This window comes from Bactrocera tryoni, chromosome 2 (genome assembly GCF_016617805.1).
Source record: "Bactrocera tryoni isolate S06 chromosome 2, CSIRO_BtryS06_freeze2, whole genome shotgun sequence".
Lineage (NCBI taxonomy): Eukaryota > Metazoa > Arthropoda > Insecta > Diptera > Tephritidae > Bactrocera > Bactrocera tryoni.
This window is the reverse complement of record NC_052500.1, coordinates 53,335,287-53,358,364: the sequence shown is the minus strand read 5'-3', so window position 1 is coordinate 53,358,364 and position 23,078 is coordinate 53,335,287. Positions and strand designations below refer to the sequence as shown.

Genomic DNA, 23,078 nt, shown 5'->3' with positions numbered 1-23,078 from the left:
TAAAACTAAAGTCCACTCTTGAAGTCTCGCATAAAATTTTTAAGCATGTTGCAAGAAAGCACAGAAGCCTTAAATTACTGGATATATCACAAAAAAGTTCTCCTCGAAATGGTTGTTGTTAATTCCAAAACAGTTTAAGTTTGCCACGAAGTTTGTAACACCCAGAACGAAACGTCAGAGCACCTATAAAATACTCGTATATATAGACTTAAATAATCAGCGTGACAAGCTAAGTCGATTTAGTCATGTCCGTTTGTTTGTCAGCCGCTCCATCTGTATACTATATACACGAACTAGTCCCTTAGCTTTTGAGATATCGTATAGTTTCAGAACAATTCATACATCCGTTTCTATCCAAGAAGCTACTTATTGGTTATAACTGCCGATATTGAAAAACTGTACCATAGCATATAGCTGCCATACAAACTGATCGTTCAAAATCAAGTTCTTATAAGGAAAATTTCTTTATTTTACAAGTTATCGTCCATAAATTTGGATGGATTACTTTCCAAGGCAACAACACAATCTACCAATTATTCAAATCGGCTAACTATAGCAAATACCTATCATACAATCTGACCAATCAAAATCAAGTTCTTGCATTAAAACTTTTTTAGCTTTTAGCTTTTTAAGGGAAGCTTCGGTGCAGCAGAACGTTTTTTTCCTGCTTTTGTTATCATTAAACGCAGCAAAGAGTCATCGAATAATTTTAAAAAGTTCTCCTTGGCCAAATATAAATTCGAATCCGACACCGCCCTTTTTATTTGGACCCGGCTGTGGTAAGAACGGTGATGGCTGCCCTCAGTTAAAAAATAAATTCTGATTTCTCGAAAGAACCTCGTATTAATGCTAATTACGCATTTTCTTTGGCTTTTATTTGATTTTTATAGTTCCTCCAGCGGCAGTTGAATAATAATAATATAAATTTTATAAACTATGTTGATGAAAAGCTACTCTACAACGGCTACCAGTTTAATCTTGCTGACCAAACAGCAAATTTAGATTCATAGCTCATTTCCGCTGGCCACCTGTTCTTGCAAAGCGTCATTCCAAAGGCGTTCAGCATCATAAAATACGGAGGCGTCATGAAATGTAGTGCAGAAGATCTCTGATTTAACGGTAAAGTGTTTGTGCGCATTTTTCAATATTTTTCTAAACTATGGTATATAGTCATTCGCTTAAAATTTATGCGCAACTTTTATTTCTTTTATTGTTGCATTCCTTCAGCGTTTCAAGAAAAACAAGTTGAGTAAATTTGTTTTCGGAATCTTATTTCAAGCGGTTTTTTGCTTTCTCTGCAGTTAATTCACACAACGGCAGCAGTGACATCAGATAGCAGCGTAGCGAAATCGTTGAATTATGCAGCAACTATGCACTAATATTTGCATATGAATATAAGTATATACATATGAATTGTATGCTACAATGTATATACATATAAAAATGTTTAATGTGGCTGCTTGGCTCCGAGCAATTCTTCTTTGTGGAAGTTTAGTGTGGCATCTAAGCTACTAATCTTAACTTTTGAAAAACCAAAGCTACTTTTCTTTCCCTTAATATATATAACAAGTAAGGAAGGGCTAATTCGGGTGCAACCGAACATTTTATACTCTACAACTTGCGAGAATCAAAGCCAGGGAAATACTTTAAGGTGTAAAACCAATCATATAGAGTAAAGTCAGCCGGATGTTCGAAAATCCTGATATTGATTATAAAGGGGCTAGACCAAGTTTAAATTAAATTTATCTATTTTAGGCACGAGGATACACTGTTATGAGTAAAACACGTTCTTTTATTTTCATTGGTATAACTCACATATTGGTCACCCCATACAGTTATAAGAGAAGATATGTATATATAACTTCAGTTCTGTATATGACATATTAACCCACATTCTCCATCAAAATTGAACTATAGGTACCGTGGTCTAAATGTTCGACTTGAACCTCATACCATCTCGGGGGTCAAATTTAATGTTTCTGGCGTATTTAGTTTTTGATTTTTCGCGCTTTTAGTAGTTCTTAACAGTACCGTTATATGGGTCACCCCCCCGGGTGGTTATACTCTGATTGAGATCTTGTAAGATTTCTACTCAGAAAATTTGGTTATTTTAGCTTAAGTGGTTTAGGAGATACATATGTACATTAAAGTGGTTAAAGAGCGAGGCCAAGCCCACTTTTTAAAACAACATATGCCCCTTGCTACTGTGATCCTCTGTATCAAATTACAGCTTTATATCTTAATTTAGTGCTTAGTTATGGGACTTTATGTTTTTTCGGTTAATGGCAATTCGTGGGCGTGGCAATGGTCCGACGAACTCGAAATTTTTTATATACCAAGGAACCCACATACCAAGTTTCGTTGAGACATTTGAATTTTTACTCAGGTTACAGCTTGCACGGACAGACGGACAAACAGACAGTCAACTGGATTTCAACTTTTCTCGCCAACCTAACCATTTATATATATACATACTTGTATAACCCTACATCTATCTCGTTTAGTTTTAGGTGATACGTACAACCGTTAGGTGAACAAAACTATGATACTTTGCAGCAACTGATTGCAAGAGTATAAAAATAATTTCAAAGATGCATACTGGGAACGTGTGGTATCATCAAGTTAAACTTCATAGAAAATAAAAGAAATAAATTTGACATATTTAATAATAACTTACCTTTAAATCATTCGATTTCCTATGTAATACCTTCACTAGGTCCTCACTTTCGTAAAAATGCGAGAAACTTATGCAGCTGGCAGACCAAGAAGCCTGAGTTTACTTGAGGATTAAAAACTTGCTTATGAGCAGCTGGTTAAGTTGTAGTTATAAATCCAGAGCACAGACCCAATTCAAATTGCTAAAAAAATAAAACAGATAATGTCAATGTAATGTATTAAAATGTTATGGAATATAAAGTGAATGTTTAATCTTGACTCGAGAGTTTTCAAAAATAAACGACAATGCACTAGAAAGTATAACAGTTAGCCAATTGAAAACTTTAATACTCTTTCTTGGAACCAAAGTTTTTCTAAATGTTATATTGAGACTTATTGGCCGATTATCCGTTAAAAAGTTATCTAGATTAAGCTCCTATTACATATAGAGAGACAACTACATAGGTAAAGCTGTTTATCAGATATTCCACGACTGATGCCCTGCTTAACTTTAGTTTTCTAACTGAAGATTCCATACGAATTTTTATTAATGATTCTGTCTTAGAGATATAAGAAACACACGCACTAAATTCTGTTAAGAACTGTTAATTTTTAAGACTCATGATTAAACATGAATCACTCGAAGCTTGAGACTGATGATTTTAACATAAACTTTCTGTATTGCCGAACTAGCATCAGATCTGATCAGATTTCTTGCGGTGTGCTTATGGACCATTGAATCACACATACTGACTGATCAACTTCTGAATGGACTCTTGTCGTAAAGCAAAAAATTTTGCCTGATTCTCTCTGCCGAAGTTGTCTAGAAAACGCGAGGTAAGATCTATTGCGCTTTTCTTCATTGACAGTTTTGAGAGAAAGCAACTTGGGAAACTATGCAGAAATTAGCGGCCTTAGTAACATTTTGGTAGGTTAAGAATGTTTTAAGATTATTGGATAAAGTCTTTCTATGTTGATTGCGAGTGATCACCAGCAGCTAACTTCGGCTGCACCGAAACTATAATACCCTTCATAGGTGCTTTTCTTATATCATAAAAAGGAATAAAAATTCTTTATCTTGATTTTGATAGATCAATTTAAATACCAGCTTTATGCTACAGTGATGCGATCTGAAAATGATTAAAAATTGTAGCGCTGCCTTCGACAATAATCTAGGCCAAATTTCGTGAAGATATCTTGCCAAATAATAAAGTTTTCCATGTAAGAATTAATTTTGATCGGTCAGTTTGTATAGGAGATATATATATATATATATATGTATATATATCAGGAGATTGAACATTTATATAAATATTGAGTTTATTGGGTCACCAATTTCTTTGTTTGTTCTTTATTTATCACTTTAAATTTTTCATTTATTAATATTAATTAACTATATAAATACACTTAAAATGAATATCATAACATAATATGACGACAACTTAATGTATTTACCAAAACCTGCACTACCTCTCTTAAAGTAGCGCGATTGTAAGTTTGCTAATAAATAGGTTCAGCACTTGAATTGTTTTTGTCGTGAAATATTACATTAAAAATTTTCCAATTCACTTGAAAGTAAATATTTACATATAGACTTACATACCTATATTTATGAATATTGTAAATAGCCGAGTGGTAAAGCACTCAGACGACGCCTCACTTATCTCCATAAATACTTGGATATGCATTTCGGAACTGCAATTTATTATTTATGCGTCAAGGGCAAATAAATAAATAATAAATGTTATAGATAGATACATAGATAGATATGTAACAGATTGCTACTACAATTTGTTTTCTTTTGACGTAAAACGTTTCTTCCTTAATATTCGTAAATAGCACTTAAGTTAGGTGAAAGGGTCGATATTTGCGATAAACTCTTTGAATTAGACAAAGTGCTAGTCACAATTTTATTGAGGTGGTTAATTCGACAAATGAAGATGGAAAGTTTGGTCCGAAAAGATTTTTTAGCCTTACCATAAGTATGCCTATTGGACGATGTGTAGTGAAAACTCATACAACTGCGGCAAGATGAAGCTTCCTGAGAGCTTGTAGTTCAGCGGATTTCCTACGTTTTACTCTAGGCCAGAGGGATCTCGCAGTCTCACCGGAGGCAGTTAACTTCTACTTCAATTTCAACTTTAACTATAACTTTAAGTTTAACGCATTAGGTTCGAGGAAATTGGGGCTAAAAATACAAATTAGACGAGTATTTTTCAAAGAATCCTCTTTCAATCTACATCTTTAAAGACTAATTTTTGTCGTGATATAGCTCATGAGCAAAATGGTAGTGTTACAAATTTATGCCAAACATGGGCGTTCTAGAAAGTTATCGAAATGCTTTTAATTTACACGTATTGCTAGCTTACAAAAAAGTATAACTTAATAATAAGATTACGAATTTATGACAAACGTATAGCATCCTAGAAAGTTATTAATTTCAAATATTGGAGACTAGAGTTTCCACCTCTAATAAAATAGTACTTCATGGAAAAATTATAATTTAAATTTTTTCCAAATATTTATCGTTTTCGAAAATTATCGAAAAGCCCCAAACTTACACATATTGTAGAATAGAGTTGCCATCTTTAAATGAAATATAACAAGAATATAATATTATATATGTATATATATACATAATATATATGTAATATTATATATGTATGGCAGGCATAAAGCGTTCTGCAAAGTTATCGCAAAGTCTTAAATTTATACATAATGCAAAATAGAGTTGCCACATCTGTAAAACAAAGTAGTACCTGAAAAAATATTGGCATGTGTGCCAATTATAAATCGTGCGGCAAGGAAATCAAAATGTTTTTAATTTTTAAATATTGAAAAATAGAGCTGCCAGCAATATTAAAATAGTATAATTTGAAAAACAATTTACAAATTTATGCCAAAAAGAAAGACTCAAAAGGCTTTTAATTTACAAATATTGGAGAATAGAGTTGCCAACTTTCAAAAAATATGACTAGAAAATTATATTACAAATTTGTGCCAAACACCAATAGTGGTACAGAGTTCACAGCTTTCAAGAAAAAGTAAACAAAATATTTAAAAAAATTTTACTTTCGGAATCTCCACTTTTAGCCACACAGTTATGAGCCGAATTTATCAAATTTTGAAAAATCCCGTTATATGCACGTTTTGCATGGGTGTACATTTTTCACGTTTACTATTTAAATTCATGAATAATTACGTTTCTATTTTTGTCTAAACATACTTATGTCTTTTTTTGCAAAACAACACATTCTAATGTATGTTTATGGCATCCCATTTAAGTATGCACACAAATTTATTCTGACAAATATGAGTATTTGCGTATTAGAATTGCTTCTTTCCAGACATAACAAAGTGCTCATAAAACGGCAGTCAAGAGCGTAACCGGAGCCGGCGTATCGAATAGGTACCAGGAAGTCGCAAAGTACTGTCAGGTGAGTTGGCGTATAGACTGTAACTGCAACTGCGTTTCGAAATGTTTTCAGTGCGGTCAGCATAAGGTATTTTTTTGCGATAAACATTATTATTTCATAGCAACACAAACAATATAAAAACATTTACATTGTGAGCTTGGAATCGTTCCGTTACTGCACTTTTCATACTTCTCATGCTAGATTTATTATCGAAATTACCAGAACAACACGTTTTAATGGCGACATGTATTTTTTGTAGATTACAGCACGATTAGTAAAAATAGAATTCGTATTCATAAATACATGCATATGTACATATGTACATACTTAAGTACTTCAAACACATCCATGCTAAATATGACGGCAACATCTATATATGTACATATGTATATCCCTGTTATTTTTGAGAACGCAAGTCAATAAAATACATTTGTGCTATATCTGCATTCGCAACTCGAAATATCATAAAAGTAAATATTTTATGCATTTGCTCATTCAAATGACGAAAGCTTAACTTTCAATCTTCGATCACTACCGAATAAATCTTCTAGTTCTGTTCAGACGATTTTAACCAAACAAACTGTTCTGAATTCACGCGAGTCTGGTGATAGTTTTAGCACAAGCGATATTCGACCCTTCAGCTAATATTAAAAACCGTATTTCCCTTCTAACCTTTTATAACAAACTTCCAACTATGTTCAAATATTTCTAACTCTTGATCCTTTCAGACAACCAAACCAAATCAAAGTTACTAATCTATCTTGTTCGCGAAAATAGAGCTCTGTCGTCGTAAAATTCATCATCTTAGCATTAATATTTAAGTTTCGGTCGTCGAAATATAAATGGGTCCTTTCTAGAAACTCTTCCCAATTCTGACTGTAGTGCTTATTTAAGCCTTCTCGGGCACCTTTTCAAGAGCTTACGCCCCTAACCTAGCTAACCCATAAAAACCGATGGAGTGAAAAGCTTTACAATATTATCATATGTAGAACTAGAATTAAAGTAGATAATTGAGAAATTCATCTTCATCTCAATACCCTGCAACTACAACCATGATATTGAACACAGTGGGTCTTGATTTGGTCTTCCGACGCACAATCATAGATGGTATTTTTATGCCCTGAACAGGGTATATTAAAGTTGGCATGAAGTTTATAACACCCACAAGAAGACGTCAGAGAAAAAATGTACTATTAGGCTGTTCACGATAAGGTGGTTATCGGGTTATGCGGTTATGTGATTAAGTAAACAACAACAAAATGCGGTATGACAAAATAACGAACTTTGACCAACCTAGGCCCTTGTTTACAGATTGTGTGGTTGTTTGCTTATTTCCAGTGTTGGAAAGTCGTTGGAATTTTACTAAATGGCAGCACAAAAAATAAATAAAACTAAGCGAATGGCATTTCCAATTAGATTTTCTTATTGGAAAATCTGCTATTAACAGCTGTTTTTTGCTTACAATCAGCAAATTAAAACCGAAAGAAAAAGCATCACAAAGCATCAAAAATCATCAATAATTATCAAAAATTATTATTGATACAAAGAATTTTTTGAACCCTTAAAATTCGGATTTTTAATAAGCACACATCTTCAATAAAGTCCATTTCCTGAATAGCAGAACTTATTTTAAATTCGATTATTTTGCTTTTTAAACTTTGTTTAGGCATATTATAAGTAGGAATTTCATTGAACTACAATGGTAAACAATCAACAGCTGTTTGTGTAAAAATAAGTAAATAACCATACAAAGGATGTTCACGGAGCATAGAGGTTATTATACCCTGAACAAGGTATATTAAGTTTGTCACGAAGTTTGTAACACCCAGAAGGAATCGTCGGAGACCCCATAAATTATATATGTATATAAATGATCAGTATGTTGAGCTGAGTCGATTTAGCCATGTCCGTCTGTCTGTCTGTCTGTCTGTATATATACATACTAGTCCCTCAGTTTTTAAGATATCGTTTTGAAATTTTGCAAACGTCATTTTCTCTTCAAGAAGCTGCTCATTTGTCGGAACGGTCGATATCGGACCACTATAACATATAGCTGCCATACAAACTGAACGATCGGAATCAAATGCTTGTATGGAGAACTTTCACATTTGACAAGATATATTCACGAAATTTAGTATATATTATTTTCTAAAATTGATTAGATCGGTTTTCTATATCATATAGCTGCCATACAAACTGAACGATCACAATCAAATGCTTGTATGGAAAACTTTCACATTTGACAAGATATATTCACGAAATTTGGTATATGTAATTTTCACAGACAACAATGTAATCTCCGAAGAAATTGTTCAGATCGGTTAACTATAGCATATAGCTGCCATACGAACTGAACGATCGGAATCAAGTTCTTGTATGGACAAGTTTCACATTTGACAAGATATATTCACGAAATTTGGTATATATTATTTGCTAAAGCAACAATTAATCTCCGAAGAAATTTATTAAATCGGTTTACTATATCATATAGCTGCCATACAAACTGAACGATCGGAATCAAGTTCTTGTATGGACAAGTTTCACATTTGACAAGATATATTCACGAAATTTGGTATATATTATTTTCTAAAGCAACAATGTAATCTTCGAAGAAAATGTTCAGATCGGTTGACTATAGCATATAGCTTCCATACAAACTGAACACATAGTTACTAACAGAAATGCACCTGTGAAGGGTATTTAGCTTCGGTGCAACCGAAGTTAACGTTTTTTCTTGTTTTTAATCTAATAATCACATAACCCGATAACCATCTCACCGTGAACAGCCTATATATGTATATACTGCTGTGAGCGAAAAATAGTAAGACCTTTTTTCGCATGAAGATCTTTCGTCGATTTTTTTTTTCAATATTGGTATGACTGTCAATTACATCTGTGCCAAATGTCACATCAAACTAATCATTAGTGTTCAGTATACGTTTGTCTTTCGGAAGTACAAAAAGTGCATTCGGCGATTTTTACGATGAATGAAGTTATTCAACAAGCCAGCTCCATTAAATTTTGTGTGCGGAATTGAATTTCTGGTGCCGTAACGTACAGAATGTTAGAAAAGGCCTTCGGCGACAATTGTTTGTCGCGAGCAAGTATTTTTGTTTGATACAAATTATTCAAAGAGGGTCGAGAACGCGTTGACGACGAACCATGTCCAGGATGGTCATCAACATCAACTGATGATCAACGCGTCAATAAAATAAAGGAATAAAGAAATTGGTGCTTGAGAATCGACGATTAGCATTATTATTGGCATCGTTGGAATATTGGAAGAATCAATGAAAATATTTTTCAAAGTTTATTTGGGCCTAAGAAAAGTGAAATCACAATTGGTTCCAAAATCACTAAATAAAAACAGCGTCGCGGCAACGTCTATGAAACAATGCTTTCCGACTACCAGGATGTCGTAAAACGTATTGTTACTGGCGATGAGTCTTGGATCTATGCTAACGACCGAAAACAGACGATCAATCGGCCGAATATCGTGGCAAAGGTGAACCAAAGCCGAAACACCACATCAAATCAGGTCAAAAATCTAGGTTATGTTGATAGTTTTCTTCAATTATCGAGTTGACCGGCCAAACTGCCAACAAGGAATACTATTTGAGTATCATGTGTCGTTTGTGCAAAGCTATTCGTAAAAAGAACCTGGAATTATGGGCCGAAAACCCTTGGTTTTTGCACCACGATAATGTACAGTCGCATGCTGCATTGACTCTTTGTGAGCTTTTCGCCAAATTTTCAACCAACGCAATTATCGTATTCACCTGACTTAGCTCCGCGTGACTTCAGGCTATTCAGCAAAGTCAAACGACCGCTCATGGCAAACTGTTTTAAGTCAATTGAAGACATTAAAGGTGAATCGCTACGCCCAATGAAGGCTAATCCGGAAATTTACTTTAACAACTGTTTCGAGGATTAGAAAAAACGTTGACACAAGTGCATTGGTGCCAAAAGCGATTACTTTGAGAGGGGCGAAATAAATTTTGGAGAATAAATTAAGAACTTTAATGCACAAAGTCTTATTATTTTTGCTCATATTAGTATGTATGAATGAATAGCTCAACGAGTCAAACTCAAGCGCTTCCTTTATCTAAGGTGCAATGATCAAATACATCTTCTACAGAGTTACTTGCCTCTAAATCCCCATATACCTATATTTTATGAAGTTATTTATAGTATTTAATATTTATTTGCTATATTTATAAAATTATTTTATTCAATTGGATCGTGTTCCATGAGTTACTGCCATAATTCACATCCAAACATACTACGTTGACAGATGTACGAAGCTGAAATGCATTTGTACATATGTACATACATGTATATACATATACTATAATTAAATTCCTAGTGGCCTCTCTGTTTTCTTAAGCGATTAGTTGCACTCATCAGCTTTACGCTTTGTCAGTCTGATAAGGTGGGAAAGACATTATATGCGTAAATATGTACATATGCATGAGCTCGTACATACCATACATACAGTGTACGCATAGATATGTAGCGAATGCATTGCAATGTTATTTTTATTTCAAGTAAAAATATTTATTTACGCGTTGTTGTGGTTAAACTTGTTTGAAATTAAATTTTATCACCTTTCGCTTATCGAAATTGCTTATTCTTTGCAAAATTTCTGTCTTTTTATGTATTTTTTAAGCAATTCTTCGCTGGCTTAAGTCAGTCAAGTTTAATTAAGTTGTTCTTGAATAAGATGGTTCAAGTAGAATGTTGTCTTACCACATCAATGCAGTTATACTGGTAAATGCACTTAAAGAGCAAATGCTTACCGTGGTCTTAATTCGCAAGAGATTAACTTACAGTTTTAGCTCGTTATATGAGACATAGATTTAGCGACGACCTATCCTTAAGGGGTTGCATATGATTCATTGAGTCAAAAGAGTCCTATTTTCAAGGTTTTTATACTCTCGCAACAAAGTTGCTAAGGAGAGTATTATAGTTTTGTTCACATAACGGTTGTTTGTAAGTCCTAAAACTAAAAGAGTCAGATATAGGGTTATATATACCAAAGTGATCAGGGTGACGAGTAGAGTTGAAATCCGGATGTCTGTCTGTCCGTCTGTCCGTCCGTCCGTGCAAGCTGTAACTTGAGTAAAAATTGAGATATCATGCTGAAACTTGGTACACGTATTTCTTGGCTCCATAAGACGGCTAAGCTCGAAGATGGGCAAAATCGGTCTACAGCCACGCCCACAAAATGGCGAAAACCGAAAACCAATAAGGTGTCATAACTAAGCCATAAATAAAGTCATTAAAGTGAAATTTGGCACAAAGGATCGCATTAGGAAGGGACATATTTGGACGTATTTTTTTTTGGAAAAGTGGTCATGGCCCCGCCCCTTACTAAGTTCTTTGTGAATATCTCGGAAACTACTATAGCTATGCCAACCAAACTCTACAGAAACGTTTTCTTCAGGCATTTCCATATACAGTTCAAAAATGGAAGAAATCGGATAATAACCACGCCCACCTCAAATACAAAGGTTATGTTGAAAATCACTAAAAGTGCGTTAACCGACTAACAAAAAACGTCGGAAACACTAAATTTTACGGAAGAATTGGCAGAAGGAAGCTGCACCCAGGCTTTTTTTTAGAATTTAAAATGGGCGTGACGTCGCCCACTTATGGACCAAAAACCATATCTCAGGAACTACTATACCGATTTCAATATAATTCGACACATAATATTCTCTTAACACCCTGATGACATGTACGAAATATGGGTGAAATCGGTTCACAACCACGCCTTCTTCCAATATAACGCTATTTTGAATTCCATCTGATGCCTTTTCTGTATAATTTATACATTAGGAACCAATGATGATAGCGGAATAAAACTTTACACAAATACGGTATTTGAAAAATATGTAAATGACGGATAATGAAATCTCGATTATCACTCACACCCGAACTTAACTCTTCCTTACTTTTTTCTTTGTAAGCTGATGAAATTCATAACAACAATCGATAGAGTAATTATTATTTTGGACTGCCGAAGCAGAGGCCTTACTTTCCTACGATGTCTAAGTAACCGGAACAATATCTGTCTAAAAATTATGAATTCGGCAGCATTCCATAAAGTTATTTGAATTGTTTTATGTAACTAAAACGAACTTTTAAAAACTCTTTTAAGCGATTTCGATCATCAAGTTCTCTTATATACAATTTTTATGGTGGAATAATTTTTCGATTTTAAGAAAGCTTCCAACTAACATGTGAAATTTAATTAAAGTTTTCCAGTATATTGCTTAGTAATATAATGGGTATATTTCGAATTGTATACATAAGTACGATGCCATTCAAAATAAGATTTCGTTTAGTTTGAGCAATCAATCACGGTGATTTCGTTTTCAAATTTGAACAATGCTCTGGAAGGAATATTCAGTGGAAATCGACGAGTCCGACCTATGCACACAAAAAAATGAATGCATCAAAAACCATTTGGAAGTATTTAAATAAGGATAGACACAAAAGTAAGATGGCATATGGTACGAGCTCATAAACCTATTTCATCTGCCAATTAATGCCAACAAACCATCCACTCATTTCTGAAACGGATGGTTGCTGATGATAAAAATTGAGTTTCTCAAGCCCTATGGCTTTCAACAGATTGATTCCTGCCACTAGATTTCCGTTCAATGACCATAAGTCACGGGTTAACTGTGCACCTTGCTCAAATGTTTTCCAAACTGAGGTAGAAGAAGCGCTAAGCCAACTTTATGCAAACATTTCCTCAGGATACGAAATTTGATATTGGGCTTAAAATTATTGGCTAATATGCGCTTAGAACTCGTGCAGTCAATATATATAAGTATATGTTTTTACAAAATTGTCCAAGAAATTTCCATCGAATATTTTTTCCATGGAAATACTCAATTTAGTAATTTCGAATTTCGAGATCGGCGCGACAACAACTTATAACTCATAAACTCAACATTTCGTTATTCGCCTAATGCCGTTACTCGCGTTAATTCAATTATAAAAGTTGTCCGTCTACCATGTCATCCGTAAGCGACTTACAAACGGCAAAACAACCGCAGCGCAAGCAACAACACAACAACAATAGCGAATTAAGAAAAAAAACAAGAAATAAAATAAATTTGCTCCCACTTTTTTAGCTTAGTGCTTCTATTAATTCTGAAATTTATGTTGACGTATTTATTTTTAGCGCTGTTAGACGCAAAACTGCTGAATTTTTAATTGTTTAATTTTTTTTATATTCGAATTTTGTTGATTTCAGAGTGTTTTTGTGTTCACACAAATTAAATTTTAATGTGCTACAACATAATTATATACATACATATGTATATAAGTAAGAATGTGTTTGTATATATGTGTGGTCTATAATCTAACATTTTGAAATATTCTCACTGTGAATAACAAAACCACAAAAATTACGCTTTTGTTTCCGTTCAGCTTTTATACTTAGACTTTAAACCGAAATAACAAAAGAATTTATAACTCTAGTATTAGTATGAGCTAAAAATAAAAATAGTAAGACTTTGTTCATAATTTTAAAAATTCTTGTATCCCCCCACAATTCCCAATACACTTGTGCCAACGGTTTTTCTTTCAATCCTCGAAACAATTGTTAATTGTTTGTTTAATGTCTTGAAATTAACTCAAAACAGTTTCCCCGGAGCAGTAGCTTGAGTTTGCTGAACAGCCAGTAGTAACACGGATCTAAATCAGTCGGTAAATCGGTAGTTCACTCATCTTAAAATGATGTGACATTTGACAGAGATGTCACTGACAGTCATACCTGCCTAGAAAAAAAAATATTCCGACGAATGGATTTTCACTATTTTTTGCTCACACTAGTAAGTTCAAACTCTGCGTGGTTTTGTAATGCACATTATCAATTTTTTAGTTTTGAAGAAATAAAAATAAAATATAAAAGCCTTAATCCCAGAGTATCATAAATAAGAATCTTAGAACCAATTCTGCTGCTTTTAAATTACTTGTAATTACAATTCAAAGTCCTGTTCCCATCATATTGTCACACTCGGTGTTATAGTGGAGCGAATCAACAAGTGCAAGCGAATATCCACACCTGTTTTGTAGACTTCAGCACCGCTTTTGATAGCATAGAATGAACTCACATATGGAACTCGTTATATTCAAGAGGTATTCCAGAAAAGCTTATGAAGATCATCAAAGCTAGCTATGTTGGCTTTGAATGCACAAAAAACAAATCCAATTTATACGAAAACTCGCGTAAGGCACAACTGGCTTCTGTCACCGCTGCTCTTTCTTATTGTTTCGGAGAGTGAACTAAGCTAAGTGTTAATAGTCGTTTTTAAACTTTTTTGAACATCTCGAGGAACTGCCTTATGGAGATGATATTGCTCTCTTGGCAGTAAAAACATCAGGCTTGTAGATGAATCTAAATAAGCTTGGCGAGTGTGCTCGTGATGCTTACCAAAAATTAACGTGAATAAAACCGAATTCATTCTAGAAACAATGACATACTATATATGTATCTTTACGATTCCCTGTACTAGTTACGACAAAGAGATATCGCCATCGGAGGTTCTGCTGAAAATATTGTGAAGCGTGTCGTACATTTGCTAAACTAAACATCATCTGTTCCTCTAGATGAAAACAGTGTTCTTACAGCGGTTCCTACGAATGAAAGAATGAAGCTTTTTGAATGAAAAAACTGAGCGTATTTACATATACATAGTATATACTTATTTATTTATTATTCTTGAAACCAAAAGTTTCATTTGCTCGGTTGGTTATTTAAATTCTACGCAACATACTAAGCTTTGGTCAAATAAACATTCAAATCAACAAATAACTGGTAGATAAAAGAAATCAAGAGTTCGTATGTACATACATATAATATATGCTTAGCTTTACGCTGGAGTCAAAATAATAATAAAATAATAATTTAAAATTTTTATTTACACATGCATATTTAAGCCGGTATTTGCGCCAATCAGCTGAGTAGCAAACAGTAAAATGATAAAAACACATGTTTACCAAACTACTGGAGCTACAAATATGTATGTATTAACGTTATGAGGTCGGAATGTCAGTTATTCAGCCGATTGGTCGTCGGTAAAATTTCAAACGAATATTGAGAAACGTTAGTATTATGAGCATGAGTGACTTTGACGAAAACGTTTTCGCATTTCTTACAGCACTCGAACATTTGTAGACCAAGAAGTAATCTGCAGAAATACTCGTAAGAATAACAATTTTTTTTTTTTTTTTGATATTTATTATTGAACTCCACACACCGCCACTTGACCCATATAACTTAAATATCCAAAACGTACTCGTAAGCTGTAAAAATTTATACCATTTACTATCAAATCGACCTAGATACGTAATGTACGTAACTGGAATCTACCATGATTTTTAACTGGGCATGACTAGTCGACTCTGCAGCATTCCTCAAAATAATTATTTGATAATGTCTACTACAGCTATACAATGAAATTCACTGTCTTAAACTAGTAACAGACATTTTTGATAATTTCAGTATCACGGGGGAAGGAGGATTACACTAAAATAAAATAACGGTACAAGAAGGTTATTTTTTAAACTTACCTTGCGACTAATTTTTCTCTCCAAACCAGAAGAGAGAAGTCGTTTATGCCGAATGCGCGAAATTTAAACATAGAGAAGAAGACAGCTGAAAAAAAAACAAAGCTGTATACTTGATCAGTCCGACCGACCAAAGAATGTAAAACAAATAAAAGCGTTCATAGCTTGGAATGTTATTTTGTCATCAACATTTCAACCTTAAGTCACGTTCTTTTATTGAACATAATTTGTAGCTGAGTTTTATAGCCTCTTACAATTAAGACAAAACTAGCAATATGTTTTATGACTTTGTTTACTTCATTTCTACTTAAGGTTATAAATAAGGGTATGCAATAGAAATTTGTATTTAATTACTATCAAACTACATAAATGTACTATATAATTTGCAATGACTTATTTGGTAATCATGTAAGTACTTATAGTAAAGTACATATATGTACATATGTAAATTTAATAAAATTACATCTGTCCGCAGATAAAGTAAACCCTAGCAGTTGTCTCTGAGTAGCAATCGACTTGATGTTGAGAGACTTTTTTTCGGTCAAAAATCGGGAAAACTTTTTGCTGTTATTTACGAAAAATACTAGACGAATTTCTACTGCTGTTGACATAGAAATTCCCTCTTCTATGCAGTTGCTCCCAAATACACATGTATGTTCACATCAGAGCGGGTCGATTTACAAGGAGCCGAAAAAAGGACAAATTGCGTATCCGCGGAAAATGTTCTACGGATCATTCTGAACAACTTTACCCATGATACTATGGGTCTAAAAGCGGTTTCGAGCCAGCGATTTTCAAGGCAAAGTTTTTTTGGAATTATGAAAATTTGTTCGTCAATTTTGAGATATCCTTGTGTTCCATTGATCATTTGTCGACATCAGGCACTCTATCACATACATTTATTCCATAAAACCCATCACCTTAAAAATCGCTTCCTCTAAACCGGTTTTAGACCCATAATCAAAGTTTTTCAAAATGATTCATAAAACATTTTATAAAAACAAGTAAGGAAGGCCTATGTTCGGGTGTCACCGAACATTTTATACTCTCGCATGATGAAGTGATAATCGAGATTTCATTATCCGTCATTTACATATTTTTCAAATACCGTATTTGTGTAAAGTTTTATTCCGCTATCATCATTGGTTCCTAATGTACTATATATTATACAGAGAAGGCATCAGATGGAATTCAAAATAGCGTTATATTGGAAGAAGGCGTGGTTGTGAACCGATTTCACCCATATTTCGTACATGTCATCAGGGTGTTAAGAGAATATTATGTACCGAATTATATTGAAACCGGTATAGTAGTTCCTGAGATATGGTTTTTCGTCCATAAGTGGGCGACGTCAAGCCCATTTTCAATTTTTAACAAGTAAGGAAGGGCTAAGTTCGGGTGTCACCGAACATTTTATACTCTCGCATGGTAAAGTGATAATCGAGATTTCATTATACGTCATTTACATATTTTTCAAATACCGTATTTTTGTAAAGTTTTATTCCGCTATCATCATTGGTTCCTAATGTACTATATATTATACAGAGAAGGCATCAGATGGAATTCAAAATAGCGTTATATTGGAAGAAGGCGTGGTTGTGAACCGATTTCACCCATATTTCGTACATGTCATCAGGGTGTTAAGAGAATATTATGTACCGAATTATATTGAAACCGGTATAGTAGTTCCTGAGATATGGTTTTTCGTCCATAAGTGGGCGACGTCAAGCCCATTTTCAATTTTTTAAAAAAAGCCTGGGTGCAGCTTCCTTCAGCCAATTCTTCCGTAAAATTTAGTGTTTCTGACGTTTTTTTTTAGTCGGTTAACGCACTTTTAGTGATTTTCAACATAACCTTTGTATGGGACGTGGGCGTGGTTATTATCCGATTTCTTCCATTTTTGAACTGTATATGGAAATACCTGAAGGAAACGACTCTATAGAGTTTGGTTGACATAGCTATAGTAGTTTCCGAGATAAGAAAAACTTAGTAGGAGGCGGGGCCACGCCCACTTTTCCAAACAAATTACTTCCAAATATGCCCCTTCCTAATGCGATTCTTTGTGCGAAATTTCACTTTAATATCTTTATTTATGGCTTAGTTATGACACCTTATTGGGTTTCGGTTTTCGCCATTTTGTGGGTGTGACAGTGGGCCGATTTTGAACTTAACCTTCTTATGGAGCCAAGATATACGTGTACCAAGTTTCATCATGTTATCTCAATTTTTACTCATGTTACAGCTTGCACGGACGCACAGACGGACGGACGGACAGACAGACATCCGGATTTCAACTCTACTCGTCACCCTGATCACTTTGGTATATACAACCCTATATCTGACTCTTTTAGTTTTAGGACTGAACAAAACTATAATACTCTCCTTAGCAACTTTGTTGCGAGAGTATAAAAATCAACCCGCTCTAATGCATATGCAACCGAAAATGTTTCATTTTTCCTACAGCGACTCAATTTTAAATGCACATGGTGCACACAGAGGAAGATGTAAATACATATGTATATGTACGAATGCATATTTCTGTTTACACTCGTATACCCGATTACACGTGCGTAGGTACGAGTGCGTCTATCACGCGCATTTTATACGCGAAAAAGTCAATGAATGATATTGGCAATGATTTTACCGGCATGTACTGCGTAGTAGAGCATTCTATTTTTCCCCAGTGGCAAGAAGTATGGGATTTTTTCGGCCATATAATGACTGATTCACATACAGCTTTTGCTTCGCTTTGCTATAAACTTTTTACACTTGACCAAGCAGCTGTCACCATTTTGATTAAAGACAAGCAGATGTAGCAAGGGTAGATGTAGAGCTGCTGAATCGCAACAAAATCGATCCACTTCTGAAGCGGATGGTTACTGGTAATAAAAGGCAACGTCACGCTTAAAACGGCCGTGGTGAAATACAGTGATCCAGCGCAAACTGTGGCCAAGCCAAGGGTGATCGTCACAAACGTTTTGCTAGGTGTACTCGTATGATGGGATTGCCAGCTTTGGTCAATAGGAAAGGAATTGTGTTCTCTAGCGAGAAGCTCCGAAAGCTGGAATAATTTAGCTGGCGAAAAATACGCTTCTCTTGAGCTTGCTCTAATCGAATGTCCATATCCGACGGGAATATCCTTCAAATGTGTTATTTAATCCAAATGAAGAGCAACTAACCGGTTCTGCAACTCTGAGACTGCTGTTATCAGTAAACCATTGAGCATTGATGTATTATGGGCATAGTCACTTACGTATTGTCTTTATTTGATGTGAAATTCTATCATTCTTATTTTAATTTAATTGATTCCGTGATCTCACTTGTTCACTGCTGCCAAATTTAGAAAACAGTTTTAAATGAAACCTATACGAAAATTATACAATTTTCTATAAATACTTATAATCCGAGCAAAGATACATACATACATATGTGCACGCATATGCAATTTGGCGTAATATTACACATTCATTTTATTGAATTGTTTACAAATTTCACTTCACCTTACTTTTCTTGTAAATATATATGTAAATACCCCGCCATTTTTGGCTATGACAGATGTTTCCACACAAACAATTCTCCTCAAAGCATGGGAACGCATTTGCTCTACAATATACCATTTATTAGTTGAAATGCAAGGTATTCCATATAACGGTTTCTGTATCAAACGTTCTTCAAACAAAGACAGCTCTGCAACACTTAACCGAAATTTGTTTACCAAAACTTCTCGGAATGAGAATGATGAAAAACATCATTTGAAATAGCCACCTGGCCAAACTTTTTCTTGCGAAATAATGCCTGGCAGTGGTCAAACAAGCAATAATATCAAGAAAAAACGTTAACTTCGGCTGCACCGAAGCTAATATACCCTTCACAGGTGCATTTCTTTTGGTAACTATGTATGTGTTCAGTTCGTATGGAAGCTATATGCTATAGTTAACCAATTTAAACAATTTCTTCGGAGATTAGATTGTTGCCTTAGAAAATAACCTGTGCCTACTTTTGTGAAAATACATTGTCAAAAGTGAAAGTTTTCCATACAAGAACTAAATTCCGATCATTCAGTTTGTATGGCAGCTATATGTTATCGTGATACGATATCGGTTCCGACAAATGAGCAGCTTCTTGAAGAGAAAATGACGTTTGCAAAATTTCAAAACGATATCTTAAAAACTGAGGGACTAGTTCGTATATATACAGACAAATGGACAGACGGACATGGCTAAATAGACTCAGCTCAACATACTGATCATTTATATATATCGGGTGATTTTTTAAGAGCTTGATAACTTTTTTTTAAAAAAAAACGCATAAAATTTGCAAAATCTCATCGGTTCTTTATTTGAAACGTTAGATTGGTTCATGACATTTACTTTTTGAAGATAATTTCATTTAAATGTTGACCGCGGCTGCGTCTTAGGTGGTCCATTCGGAAAGTCCAATTTTGGGCAACTTTTTCGAGCATTTCGGCCGGAATAGCACGAATTTCTTCGGAAATGTTGTCTTCCAAAGCTGGAATAGTTGCTGGCTTATTTCTGTAGACTTTAGACTTTACGTAGCCCCACAAAAAATAGTCTAAAGGCGTTAAATCGCATGATCTTGGTGGCCAACTTACGGGTCCATTTCTTGAGATGAATTGTTCTCCGAAGTTTTCCCTCAAAATGGCCATAGAATCGCGAGCTGTGTGGCATGTAGCGCCATCTTGTTGAAACCACATGTCAACCAAGTTCAGTTCTTCCATTTTTGGCAACAAAAAGTTTGTTAGCATCGAACGATAGCGATCGCCATTCACCGTAACGGTGCGTCCAACAGCATCTTTGAAAAAATACGGTCCAATGATTCCACCAGCGTACAAACCACACCAAACAGTGCATTTTTCGGGATGCATGGGCAGTTGGCCACCAAGATCATGCGATTTAACGCCTTTAGACTATTTTTTGTGGGGCTACGTAAAGTCTAAAGTCTACAGAAATAAGCCAGCAACTATTCCAGCTTTGGAAGACAACATTTCCGAAGAAATTCGTGCTATTCCGGCCGAAATGCTCGAAAAAGTTGCCCAAAATTGGACTTTCCGAATGGACCACCTAAGACGCAGCCGCGGTCAACATTTAAATGAAATTATCTTCAAAAAGTAAATGTCATGAACCAATCTAACGTTTCAAATAAAGAACCGATGAGATTTTGCAAATTTTATGCGTTTTTTTTTTTAAAAAAGTTATCAAGCTCTTAAAAAATCACCCGATACATATACTTTAAAGCGTCTCTGACGCTTCCTTCTGGGTGTTACAAACTTCTTGACAAACTTAGTATACCCTGTTTAGGGTATAAAAAGCTATAGGAGACGAAGGCAAAGGCTTTGGCGTGTAGGCGTCATACTACGCAAGTCCCGCCAAGGACTGACGAACGTGAATAAAGGTTAAGCCATTATTCGTTAGATCTAGATCATATGCAATTTGTTGTGAAAACGGCCAGGTGAACTAGCCCTCTTAAATCAAAACAAGCTCAAAAGACTTGCTTAAAGATTTTGTAGTAGAGAAATTTTATTGTAATTGTTGTAGAAAATCTCGTCTTGGATTCCCTCAGTTATTTCGTAGTCTTAGTTTGGTTCCAATTATTTGGAGTTAGAGCAGAGCAATATATCGTCTATGGTAGGGCTAATAATACTTTTACTTTTATTTACTTTTAGAATATAAGAATGTCAAAGTTAAAAACGTAAAAAAAAATTTCCCATAACATTTTACCACTTTATATAACAAATTTTGTTTTCTAAGGCGAAAATTTTGGTCTAGTGTCCTGTGATATCCAAATTTGTAAATTTTTACAAATCAAAATTATTGCCCTTAAAATGGACTCCTGAGCCAATACAAGCAGGTTAACGCTTAATGCAATTCCCCATACACTTATTCTAAGCTTCTACAGGGATGACCGCTATAAGTTTGTTTATTCGATTTCGGCTCATTTTTGGAGCACCCATTGATCGATACATTGTTTAACACTTTCAATGTCATATTCTTAACCCTTGTTTCGTTAGTTCGAACTTGGTTTTGCAAAAAAAGTCAGGAATTTCGATACGAGTCTAACGTTGACACGCTTCATCCCCAAAAGATCAACCAAAAAGTGTGAAGTCGACCCATAAGAAATGTTGAGATTCTCTGCTCTCTGTCTGATGCCAAAACGACGATTTTCGAGCACGATTTTCGAGCACCGGTATTTATAATTATTAGTTAATGAGATATAGCATTTTTGTGGAGCAACTTGTGTTAGTTTACAAAAAAATTGATCATAAAGCATTTCGTGTGTTAATAAAGCATGGCTTTTTGGGGGAAAATACTGTTGAATTTGGGCTCAGGGAAATCCACCGTGGAAAGAGGCGAAATGAGCACCGAAGACAATGATGCTCTAAAGAGGCGAAAGCTCTGTGCAAAGTGGGTGCCTCGCAAGTTCATAATTTTAGATTATAATCTAACAAAAACAACGAATAACTGATTCTAAGAATTGTTTGAGTGCTCTTTAATCTTAATAAAACCGAATTTTTGCGTCGGTGTGTGACAATAGAAACATAGCTCCATCATTTCCTACTGGAGTCCAATCGACAGTCATTCTAGTGGACTGCACATGATGAACCGGTTCTCAGGCGTGGAAAGACGAAAAAGTCGGCTGAAAAGGTTATGACATCAGTCTTTTGGGATGCAAGTGGTATAATACATAATCAACGACTGATTCAGTTATAATATATTGCACTGCGTATTTGGTTGCAGTTCTTTTCCACTATACATAGCAATTGTATTATTTTTGAGGAAAAATCTGTTTAATATTGCGCATACATTGAAATGATTTCTACAACCATGAATTTGGAACAAATGATTATGATTTGAAATATAATTTTTGTATTTATGAGTTGTATTAAATTTTGACATAAAGATACTCGTATAAAAGGTATCCTATGCCCTTACCTTGGTTCTAAGCTACCTCCCCACCAATTTTCAGACAAATCGGTTCAGCCGTTCTTGAATTATAAATGGTGAAACTAACACAACTTTCTTTTATATACATATATAGATTTTCTATGTCTATTTTCAATATTTTTTAATATTCATACATATGTATATTTTTATAATGCTTTAAAAAGTTCGCATTTCCTTGCAAAGGTCAAAGAGGTGAATTTTCAAATAATTTTGCTTTGTCTAAATGTTCAAAGAGGCTTAAAAAACAATGACGCATTTTCAAGATTTTTTGAATCAACAAATTTATTATTTCCAGAACACTCATACGAAGGTCGCTGTTTATAATTCAGAACTTGGGAATTTCTAGTACTTTCAGCCTTCGCCTGAGTTTTTCATTATAAAGTTTTATAAATTTTTTATATTTATATTTCAAAGCAATAAATTAAATTAAAGTTCAGAAATTTTTTCACTACGCAAA

The 23,078-nt window shown here is 34.4% G+C and overlaps 1 protein-coding gene across 3 annotated transcripts in view; it reads right to left on the bottom strand.

The window, feature by feature from the left end:
- LOC120768986 overlaps positions 1–23,078 on the bottom strand; it is a 56,271-nt gene that overhangs the window by 21,773 nt on the left and 11,420 nt on the right. For 2 of the 3 annotated variants that reach the window (XM_040095817.1, XM_040095818.1), the window contains exon 3: positions 2,678–2,858. The gene's annotated coding sequence lies outside the window, so the exon portion shown is untranslated. Of the gene's footprint in view, positions 1–2,677; positions 2,859–15,662; positions 15,748–23,078 lie in introns of all 3 variants that reach the window. The other variant, XM_040095816.1, reaches the window with a different exon arrangement.